Here is a 12502-nt window from a genome sequence, read left to right on the forward strand (position 1 = left end):
GTGAGATGTACGGGGTGAATGGAGAGATGCTGTAGAAGTTGAGCAAGGTTTTTAGAGTCCAAGCTTCTATTGTTTAGATTGTAGCTAACTGTGAGTGTCGCTGACGGCGGAGATCAACCGCTGCGGGGATTTCGTGGACTGCATCCTGGGATCATCGTGGAGACTACGGCGACCAGCTGGACATCAGCACACAGACCTGCAACGTTTTGAGGCTGGTGTGTGAGAGTGTGAGTGTGTATGTGTGGGCCCACAAATTACTGAATAATACTCGTTATTTAGCATATGTTGGTTGTTTTGTGTTACTATATAAGAACATTTCAGTGACATTTTTGGAATATTCCTTTGTGAGCACATTTAAGGTACCCTTAAATATTTTAAGGGGAATGTTTTGTGTTAGTTATTACTTTAATTTCAAGGGAAGGTACCCCAGTCAGTTTTAAAAGGTACTATTTTGAGTTATGTTGTGTTTTAGGAAATTATAAAATTGAAGGGAATATAGTTTTTGCCATTTCATTTAAAACATTTAATTAAAGTGTGTTTATTTTATTTAACTACAACCAAGTCGTCGAGGGTCAGTTATTCAAATTAGCGTGTAGTAAATGTGGATAGATCTAAAGGTTTGAAGTTTTGTAAGCAAAGTAAGTCTAATCCACATCAGGTAAACCTTAGGGTAGCTGCCTTTAGTAGTATGAACCCAGACACCCCAGTATCTTAAATTACCACTACTCCTTAAAAGTCATCGTAGTTTTAAATTATGGGTGCTGGGGTGCTACAAGAACAACAAACCAAACCACAAAAATAGGAAGTACATAGGAATTTCCAAACTGTTGGACATCAAGGTATTAATCACTGTAATTCAAGGTAGATGCTACAAGATGGCAGCTGGTTTTCCAGCATTAAATTTAATTAACTTCACACAATCCATCCTTCAGCTCACCAGAGGCCCCCACTAGCAGGACGCTTCCCCTGGGGGCTGCCTACACGCCAGCTTGCCTCTGCAATCATTGCAAGGCTTTGGTTTGTGGCCTGACCAGAAGAGCAGATGATTCCTCGGAGCCAGAACTGAACAAGACTTTCACCCTGCCCTCCTCTGTGAGAAATGCACTGTGGTCAACCTGCTTTGTTACTCCCACTGGCTGGAACACTATTGTCATGGAAATCTCTGTTTTGTTGAGTGCGTGTGAGAGAGTGTGCATGTGTCTGTAATACCCTGCAGTGGGGTGGGACAGACTACAGAGAGCCAAGAACAACAGAGTGCTGGTCTAACGTTGCCTCCCAGTCTCCTTTCATCCCTCCCCTCACTGCACCTCATCTTCCTCCCCTCCCTAACCACCCGCCCTCCATCGTCATCCATCCTAATGCTCTCAAGAAATCACGAAGGGAGCTCAAGAGTCTGGACTGGGCAGGAAATCAGCAGGGTGGACCCCCATCATCCCGTCCCCAGAGGCTGAAGGGGAGGTCAGGCCCTCAGATTTGGGTTGCGTCGTCGCTCCGTCCAGCTGATGGGGTGTAGCTCTCCCTCCAGGGTTTATTGTGTTACTACATGCAGTATGGAAACAAACTGCATCAGTTTAAATGCACACACGCATGAAAAATGCAAAACAGGTTTTGTTTTGTTTTTTTGCCTCACCGGAGAAAATAAAATTATTCCACACAGTGATGATGTTCTACAAGTTGGCAGGCACTTGTTTATACGATTTGCCAAACTTTTCAGTCCAAGTTATTTTTCAAAGATGGGTTTGTGATTGAGGGGGAGAATTGCACGAGTTCGTCCTGTTGATTTTGGAGAATTAAGGTACCAAAGTGTAACCTGACCAGAGGAAGTGTGGTTCTGAGGTGGGCCTGAAGGTGTATGAGCAGAGAGAGGCGGTGGTCAGATGGAGACGGACTGAAGTTCGGCACACACAGAGACATGGCATGCGAGACCCGACTGGGAAGTTATTTTAAGGGCGAGCCCTTCTGGAAATTCACTCAGCGCTGTCTGCCTCCACTGGTTTTCATCACAGTTGTTGCTCTACAGGCCACCACGTAACATCAAGAGTCTTACAGTGGGCGGAAAACAGCGTTACTTAATCAAAATTTAAAGCACTTTGCAGTGTGGACGACATATTAGTTTACCAAATAATGGTGGCTTCAAGTTCAGAGAAAATGGTCAAATTTGATGACAGCACTGGATTAGCTGTAAATTTAACAGAGGCTGTTGTGTAGCAGTGTTCGTGGATTAAATATATATGTATTATTGTGTTAATGTTATATGAAATACCATATATATTTACTTTTATTGTAGGGCTGGGCGATATGGCCTAAAAAAAAAAATCTCAGATTTTTTCACAAAAAATCCCGATTCACGATTTATCCGATTTATTTATTTATTTATTTTAACCCCCCCTACCTAATCTCTGCAGGCCAGTGTCCAGTCTACTCTATGCAAATGAGCTGCAGCCCTCTCTGGGTAAACACACCAGACTGCAGCTGAAAATGTGGTGCATGTGGCATGCTGGTCCGGATGCGGTGCGTTTCCAGCTGCGAGCTGGTGTGTTTACCTGGAGAGGGCTGCAGCTCATTTGCATAAAGTAGACTGACTTCTGACCTTCTCAACCTGTACTTCTCTGCTGTGTATTTTAGCTTTTAAAAAGTTATTTTACTTTAAGGTTAACTGAAACCCGTTCAGTTGCACTGAAGTTTAACATTCAGCTGGTTTGAATTAAACCGCCCTTAAATTAACATTGCACAACATTACCTCTCTGAATCTCCATAATTTCATTAAATTCCTTCTCTCTTCCACTGCTCAAGTTCAATCCAGTATATAAAGTGACATTAATAATGAATAAACTAACAACCAGCCATTGTATTTATTTATTGCTGCATGTATTTGTAGTAAAACATGAGTTGAAACATCCTACTTTTGGATCTAGAACTGCACAAGCCGTTCATTTTCAGTCACCTGATGAGTTAAACTCCCCTTTTTATGTGAGGTTGAAGCAGAAAGTCTGAGTTAACAAAGAAAGTTGTTTATAATTTGCGATACCTGATATCTGTGACTGAGGCTTTAGTTTTTGTTGAGCTGATTTACACGTAGAAACTTTGTTTAGGAAAATTTCTCAGTAGCTCAGAGGACAGGCTGCTTTTTACACAACCTTGTAAGAGAATGTCTGTCAATGCTTTCAGCAGAATTTAGAAACACAACACTTCCTAAACAGATATTTTGAGGCTGTGAGGTTAAACGTTTGAGAGTGTATCAGTGTGTTTGTTTGTGGTCTTTCTGTTTCTAGGTGGAAGCTGAATTAGTGAGGATGACTCCTGCTCCTGTCATCTCTAAGCTCCTCACACATCTTTACCTGCACATGAGGAAAATCACTCCTGTAGAATGCAGGTATGTTTGTCATTATTATAAAAAGATGTTGCCTGGTGACCTGTCAGAAACCCATTATACAGAGTCAGCCAAAATAATGTTTACACACATCAGGAAAAGAAAAACTTGCATGAATATTTCAATACCAAATTTATTCAGACATCACGAGATTAATAAAAGTTATCTTTGGCCTCTACAATTACAAGAGGTGCTCAAAGTGGTGGCCAGTGGCTTCCAGACATTTCTGTTGTGTTGTAGACGTCACTTGTTGATGCTCCATTCATGAGGGTAGCGCCATCTGTTGGGAAAACATCGTACAACAGGACACAGAGTTGTCATGATTTGATCAAACTTAGAAAGAGGAATCTATATGTATAGAAGTACTTATACAAATGAAATATTTATAAAAGTTTTTCTTTTCCTGATGTGTGTACATTATTTTGGCTGACTCTGAACTTAATGAGAACAAAACTGTCATTTAATTGTTGCTCTGAAAGCTTTTTTAGTGAAAACCAGCTGGTGTTCTGCTTTGAAACAAACTGCTGTTGAGGTCTGTGTTTTTAGGTTTAACCCCACAGTTTCTGAATGAACTGATAGTTTGTTTTTTTTTCCTGATCAATGTGGACGTTATAATTGATGGTAACATTTACTGATCATATAATCAGCATGACAATATAACAGTATAACATTCTGACCACCTGACTAATACTGTGTTGGTCCCTTTATGCTGCTAAAACTCCTCTGATCCAGTGGTTCATCAGAACCTCTGGGGATGTCCTGTGGATTCTGTGGGTCCTGTGGGTTGCAGGGTGGGTCCTACCTAGACCAGGCTGATCCTGGACCATCCCACAGATGCTCCATCAGATCTGGATGTGGGGAGTGTGGAACCCAGGTGAACAGCTTAGCTCTGTCGTGTTCCTCGGACCACTCCTGAGCAGTTTTAGTTCTTCCTGCTGAGGGTGGCAGCTGGCATCAAGGACTGCTGTTGCCATGGAGACTAGGGGGTTGTTAGTCCTGCAGTGTTTAGGTGGTGGTACATGTCAAACATCCACATGAACGTCAAGGTTTCCCAGCAGAACGTTGCATTAGAACAGTGTTTCTCAAATAGTGGGGCGCGCCCCCCTGGGGGGGCGCAGAGGCATGTCAGGGGGGGCGCGGGCGACTGGGAGGAAAAGGTCCTTCAATACGGAACTAATTAGCTGAACTATTGTTTTAACGTCGGCCTGTTTTTCGCGACGTACAGCAATACTGAAATTGTGCTGACCCCATAGACTGTATATGCCATAGATGTAAAAAAAAATATTAATAATAATGATCTTCTGTATATATCTATGGTATATGCACTGGCCGTTCAGACTCCGAAGTACAGACTCCTGAGAACGGGAGAACGCATCGTTAATGTGCAGTCGGAACACCAACGTACTCGATCACGTCACATACTCGGCTCATCTCCTCCAATTATTTTTACCAGCGATGTCAACCATACGGCCCGCAGGCCAAAACCGGCCCGCCAGACGGTCCATTTCGGCCCGCAGGTCGGATAAAAATTACTGTAAATGGTAAATTTGTAAAACTGTAAATTTAAAATAATTTCTAGACCTTGACAAGTTGTTCTGATCATAAAGTAAAATACTAGATTGTTCAGTTCCAGATAGCTGTGACTGAATGTTTTGTGTTTTTGTAGATAAACTGTTATCTGGCAGTTAGAATGCATGTGTGAATGATGAACTGAGGCATAATAGGCTACTGTTGAAACCGAACGTGTTTTCCATAAGAAATTTCAGGTTCATAATGTTTTGTAAAAAGATAGTTCATTAAATGTGAACATTTTCACAATGTACTTTGTTAAAAAAAAAAACTAAAACAAAGGGGAAAAGTTGGAGTTTTGGTTATTTATAGGTTATTATGCTGTGATTTTACTGGTGGGGCCCACTGGAGATCAGATTGGGTTTATGTGGTCCCTGGACTAAAATGAGTTTGACACCCCTGATCTTTACTGTGAAAAACAACAAAATGGAATCAGATAAAATAACACAGCCCTGCATATTCATGTTTTTTTTTAATATATATATATATATATATATATATATATATATATATATATATATATATATATATATATATATATATATACGCACGAAGTTATTGGGGGGGCACGAAAGTTTTTTGTCCTCTGAAGGGGGGCCCGACAGAAAAAATTTGAGCCACTGCATTAGAACAAGATGATGGATGTTGTTCTCTTCAGCTGTCAGTGGTCAGAATGTTGTGGCTGATTGGTGGATCTGTCTGCCTTTACTCTGACTTCCAGAGTTATACAAAAGTGTAGTATGTGTGCAGTGCAGAAGAGATTTACTTTATTGTATGCAGTTTTTTTTTTAAAGGGAGAGCATTTTTTTATCCACCTGAAGAAGACCTAATCTTTCCCTTCAAAGGATAGTTAATTGTTGCTACAGCTTCCATAGTGGTCCCATCAGAGAAAATCATATCCACATACAGATTTTTATTAATTCCAGGGCTGGTTCAGTAAAGATTATAATAATAACTACATCAGATAATTATTGGTTGCAGTTGGAATTTTGCAGACTGAGAGATGGTTGAGAAGGTTTGCAGTTCTTGTTTTAGCAAAATATGTTATAATAGAAGATCTTTATTGTCATTCTACGTGAAATTATCTGCAAACCAGCAAAGTGTATCAGTCTGAGGAAAAATGCTTCTAAAGCCAATAATAAACACAATATTTTGAGGGAATATTCTAAAAAAGGAAAGAAAAGCTCCATTCTCACTCCTCTCAGGATAAACTGTCATTAAAATTGACTTTAAATTTAGCTTTAACACAAGATAAAAACATTTACTTTCATTACTGATGTTGTCAAGTTTTAATAAAGTTCATGCTACTTTTATAAAATGATGAAAGTGAATAAATTGTATTTCTGTGATCTGTGTTTGATCTCTGTCTTTTCTCCTGTCATCCAGATGTTCAGAGGGAGATGATGCCACATCTGGTCCAGCTGATGGAAGGTCTTGAAGTTCTCTGACTGACCTCGACTGAAGATGGTCGTCTCACTGGATTTAAGGTTCAGATGCTCAGTAACAAACTCCACCAATGTGCCAACAGGGAAGCTTTAGGTTTATTAAATGTTGCTATGAAGGTATCGCTGTTTTTCTTTGTGAATGCAATGTGCTCCAACTGAAACTTGAATTAGAACTTAGAAGTAAATCCTTCCATCTGAAAGGATTTAGTTGCATTAATAACCTCATAACATTCTAATTTTTATTCCAGTCTTGGTTGGAAATAGAATCTCTGTATTGATTCAGGTAAAAACTGAACTTCACAGCATGTTGGAGCAAAACAACCAGATGAAAACTGTGATGTGTTGGATTGTCAGACCGTAATGTTGCAGCTCAAAGCAGCTTTTCTAGCTCAGTTCATTCTGACATTCAGCTATGAATCAACACAGCAGATGGTGATCCATGCTGTGGAAGTCTCACATCTCCTGATTTAATGGAGCTGCTTTGCACTTTTTACACTGTTTATTCACCAACACTTTATTTAATAAAAGTCCCATCTAGTTTTTATGAGGAATGTGATGTTTTAATTTCTCTGTGAATAACTGCAGTCTAATGCAACAGCTGGAGTTGTAACATCTGTCCTGATATTGATCATGAAGTATTGATCAGAATACTTATGGTCAGCAGTCATCCCTGAAGTTTTACATTAAAATCTTTACTTGTGTTGTGAACTTTGGTAAGAAGCAGAAATGTTAGCGTTGCCATGGATACATGAGTGTTAAATTCTGTCCATGTCTCCATTTTGGGAAATTCAGTCCAGTTCCAGAATGTGGAGGAATTTAGTCTCACAATCACAGACAACAAATATTATCTGAAAGTTGGGTTATTGTTGTTTATCAGCACAATACAAAAAGATTAATGTTAGAAATATTCCAGTTAAGACTCTAGAATATCATGATTTATATAAATTTACCTCAATAATATGAATGTTCAGGTTAAGATTGTACAGTGATATTTATTATGTAAGTTTAGCTGATTAAAGTTTATGACTCTGCACTAAAATAATATTTAAATTTACATCAATATTATAACATTTAGGGTCAGACCCTACAGTATTGAGATTAAGAAATCAAATATTCTATAAATGTAAATACATTGAACTCATTTGGATATATTTAAGTGAGACTCTACAATATTATTTGACACAAATCTATCTAAATAAATTTTTTATAATTTTCATGCCAAACATTTATTGGACTGATTTAAATATTAAAATCACTCCTTTCTAATCCTCTGCTGTACGTTCAAACCTGAGGCCTTAAATAGAAACACACAAGTATCTGTTTGAAGGAACTTCTGCAGAGTCCTGGTTCCAGAACATGATGATAGAATTATAGACAAACTTTAACAAAAGCTGTCTGAGAGTTTACAGGTTTTTATGTTGGATTTCTTCAGTAATTTAATGAACGTTATCAGCAATAATCAAGTGTTCATTTGATGAACTTCATTTCCTAAAACATCCAGAATTGGAGCTCATATCTTTGGCAGCTGTAAAGTTTCTGCTCCTTCAAAGTTCACAACACAATGAATGAATTCCTAAAACACTCTCAATGCTGGAGAGCGTTTGTGATGCTGAAGCAGTGATCAGTTTTTCTGTTTCTTCTCTGGAGATGCACAATGAGGGACGTCTGCAGAGACTGAGAAAGAGTCTCACCACATCCTGACATGAAGAAAAAGACTTTATTGAAGACTACAATGAGAAAAACTATCAGACAGCAGACGGCAATGTTCCCTGTAATTTTTCCTGAGTCTGAGCAAACACACAAACCCCCTGAGCGTCCCTTGGACCACTGTGAGCAACATCAGACGTGTGCACTGTGGTCACACCAGCATCACATCCATTCAAGTTACATGGTTCATTAAAAGAATCAAATTACAGCATTTACATTTCTGTTAAAACACTTTGTCAACAGGAGCCAGTTGAAGGCTGCAGTGATTTTAGTGACACTACAATGTATAAGAGTGAAGTTATTGAATATTTGTCTCTCTTTACTGTTGCAGCGGTTTTGCAAATTGCAGACGGACCCTGTTCACTCCATAGACACCAATGTTATTCCTGTAGCTTGAAAGACAGCTACTTTTGATAAAACTGGGCTTGTAGCACATTGTCTGCCTTGCAACAATGGGAAAGAGGCACCGTTTATGTTTTGACAACCTATATCTAATGAGTTATTGATGCTGGAAGTCCGAATCTGTGAATATCTTTCCAACTTTACTGAACTTGGGGCCACTGTTCTGTCTGAAAAGAGGTGGCATCATTTTAAACAGTGAAATCAAACTAACAAAATGTAATGACCAACCAGGGAGCAATACTGGATTCTGCAAAAACATAAACAACTTTTTTTTTTTTTTTTTAAATCTAAATCTTAACACAGTTAATGTATTAACTTATTTTTGTGTGTATGCATTTATTTATTGATTTATTTAGTACTGTTAACATCAGAGTTCTGAGTGAATTTTTCTTAAGATAGGCAAAGGCCATTTATTGATTACATATAGGCTCTTAAATGTTTATTAAAAACTGAAAAGCATTTAAAAAAAAAACAACTTAGGCATTTATTGAGTCACTAAAATACTGTAGAGTACAGACCACATCAGCATGATTATAAGCATCCTCTGGTAAATTAACAACCAGATACTGATGTCTCTCACCATATGGACTTCAGGAGATGATTAGATGATGATAAACTGTGACCTACTGGTTGGGTTCTCTCTGTTCTCATGTTTCTTACATGTTTGTCCCCTGACAGCCGGGTCCTAATGTTTTTTGAGCAACACACCATACTATGACTGTTTTTACAATGATGGTTCTACTATGGAAACCAGTTTGACATGTTCAGGTGTTCTTTGTGTGAAAACTCAGAGATTTCAGGTATCAGAAGGTGGTTTTCAACTTTCTTTGTTAACTTTCTGCTTCAACTTTAAACTAAATTTCCTTCACTAACCCAGCCCTCTGGACTTCCAGTAAGCTGTGTTCCTATTGGCTGTCCAGGTGGCTGCTTGGTGTTATCAGGAACACCTGAGCAGCTCAGTGTCTTCCTGCTTTATTTAGCTGCAGACAAACATTTCCTCTGCTTCTCTTCACCATTGAACCGGGTTTGGCTCCATTGCTGTAGTTTGTTCTTTAGGCGTTAGCTTGCAGCTTCCAGCAGTAAAATAGACTTTAATGTGTTTCTTGGTGTGTTTTAGGGCTTTGTACTGGATAGTTGTCTTGGTAAATGTGGTTCTTTAGCCACAGTTTGCACATGGTGCTAATGTGTGCAGTGATTAGTGGATTTGGTACAGCTGAGTTGTGTCTTTATTTTGGCTGTAGTGAGTCTTTAGAGGTTTTTGGTCAGACACATTCTGTATTCTTGTTTGAGAACCAACGTTGGTTGTCCAGAAGGTAAGAGTTCCTGTCCTGATTCTCTGTTCTCAGAGGTTCTCTGGTAGGCTGCAGCAGACTTTAGCGTTTGGGTTGTGCTAGTTTGGTTTTTGTATGGTTTCATTTGGACGACTATCTTGAGACCCCTCCATGTGGTTTAGTGAGGTTTTCTAGAACAGTTCTACAAAGCAACCTGCAGCAGAAGAGACTTTGAGAGTTTTTAGGAAGTTCTGGAGACCAGACTTTAGAGCAGCAGAAACATTTGTCAGCAGTTTGAGCAGGAGAAGGTGAGCTTCAGAGTAGAAATGAGACAGAAACCTTCTTGACCCGTGTGGTGAGGTCCTGTACCAAGAGTTTGAGCAGGTTGTGAAGAGTCTGTAGTTCTTTGGTCTGAAAGCACAAGAAGAGTTGACTCATTAAAGGAGAAAACAGGAGATATTGTTGGTTCTTCTGTCGCTCTACAGTTTCCTTAGACTGAATATCAAGTTTATATTTTAAATGATTTAACATGTGAGTCCAAGAAGACTTCAATAAACTCCCTCCATCCCCTGGACACAACAGATTTTATTACCATGTTAAATCTTTTTTTTAAAGATGTTTTTGAGTTTTAATCATAGTTTTAGCATAGTTTTTTTTCTCTTTCCTTGTTTAGTTTTGTCATCTGTGTAAAAGGTGCTAAACAAATAAAGTTGAATTGATAAACTGAATAATTGACTAACTCATGATTGTGACAACAGAAGTATTTTCATTGTGATTTAAGAGTTTGTTTCATTTTTAAGGTTGGGGTTAAAATCTTGACAGAAAAAAATTAAAGAAATAAACTACATAACAAAAAGCAATTAAAGGAAAAAAAATTAATACAATAAAACTTTTAAAAAGTTTTATTATTAAAAAGATTTAAGAAATTTAAGATGTAATTTTCTAATTAAACATTTAATTTTTTAATTAAATGTTTTGTCTTTTTAAAGGTTTAATAATCTAATGAAATGTTTTGCATTTTTTAAATGTTTAATATTCTTCTTGTTTAATTGTATTTTTTAATTGTTTAATTATCGAAAATATTTTATCTGTACTTTTTAATATTTGTATTTTAAAAATTTTGTTTAATTTCATAATGACATGTATTGTATCTTGTTGAATGATCTAATTCAATATTTTGTCTGTTTAATAGAGTTAAACATTAAATACAATTAAATTATATTAAACACACAAAATATTGAATTAGATAATTCAACAAGATACAATACATGTCATTATGAAATTAAACAAAATTTTTAAAATACAAATATTAAAAAGTACAGATAAAATATTTTCGATAATTAAACATTTAAAAAATACAATTAAACAAGAATATTAAACATTTAAAAAATGCAAAACATTTCATTAGATTATTAAACCTTTAAAAAGACAAAACATTTAATTAAAAAATTAAATGTTTAATTAGAAAATTACATCTTAAAGGCAATAAAACTTCAAATAGGAATTAAACAGAAAATACAATGAAGCATTTAAAAAGAAAATTAAACATTAAAAGGTGGTAAAACATTTAAAAAGAAAAACCTTAAAGATTTAATGGAAAGATTAAATATTGGGAAAGAAAAAAAAAACTCAAACAAGCCGATAAAACATTTGAAAAAACAATTAAACATTAAAAAGACAAAACATTTGGAAATCAAATCAGACATTAGAAAAAAATAAAAGGTGAGAGAAGAGCAAAACTAAACGTTTAAGAAGAATCAAACTAAAAAAACACCAGTTAAACTTTGGAAGATCAAATTAAACAGAAGAGAAAAAACGATCAAAAAGAGCAAAAACAAAAGTCTTAAAGCGTTTTCTAGTCTGAAACGAAAACATCAAGTTGTTTCTTCAAACATTTCCTCTTTCTATGTTCTTGGTTTGATTGTGGATAGATTTACTGAGAACTCATTTCAGAAAACTGCTTTCCAGATAAAGTCTACTAGTAGTTGAAGGCATTGATCAAACTAATGTTACCTTCTGATCTCCACAAACTTTACTGTTCAGTGAAGAGAATCAAAGTTTGTTGTGGATTTCTAAAAAACCCACAGGTGAAGGTCTGAGAAGAACTCAGATGGATGGTCTAAATGTGAAATCAAGACTCATGGTCACAAGTTTTAAGGCTTCTGTTAACCAGAAAGTTCAAACTAACAGAGAAGTACTGAGAAACTTTTAAAATTTCAGTCCTCAGACTGTCTGAAGGTTCAAACTAACAGAGAACTACTCAAGAAGTTTTAGGTTTTCAGTCCTCAGACTGTGTGAAGGTTCAAACTAACAGAGAAGTACTGAGAAACTTTTAAAATTTCAGTCCTCAGACTGTCTGAAGGTTCAAACTAACAGAGAACTACTCAGGAACTTAGAAGATATCACTCCTTGGGCTGTCTGAAAGTTCAATCTAACAGAGAACTACTGTGGGACTTAGAAAATTTCAGCCCTCAGACTGTCTGAAGGTTCAAACTAACAGAGAACTACTGTGGGACTTAGAAAATTTCAGCCCTCAGACTGTGTGAAAGCTCAGGTCCTGAGGACTCGAGAGGTCTGGAGGCTTGGAAAGTCTTGGAACTGAGGGTTCCACCCTCCAGCACAAAGGCTGAAGCCCAACCTCCTGAAAAAAACGGTCGAGTCGAGACTTGAGTAAAAAAAAAACTCGAAATTGGCAAAAAATAGATGATAAATGCGCAAAAAAAAGAAGAATTTGTATC

General features: G+C 37.1%; 1 long non-coding RNA gene across 1 annotated transcript; it reads left to right on the forward strand.

The window, feature by feature from the left end:
• Positions 1-9192, forward strand: LOC129348186 (uncharacterized). The gene is made up of 3 exons (XR_008600661.1): positions 1-215; positions 3273-3373; positions 6326-9192. It is a non-coding gene; the product is annotated as an uncharacterized LOC129348186 (long non-coding RNA).
• Positions 9193-12502: the final 3310 nt, after the last annotated feature.

Source organism: Amphiprion ocellaris, chromosome 3 (assembly GCF_022539595.1).
Source record: "Amphiprion ocellaris isolate individual 3 ecotype Okinawa chromosome 3, ASM2253959v1, whole genome shotgun sequence".
Taxonomy (NCBI): Eukaryota; Metazoa; Chordata; class Actinopteri; family Pomacentridae; genus Amphiprion; species Amphiprion ocellaris.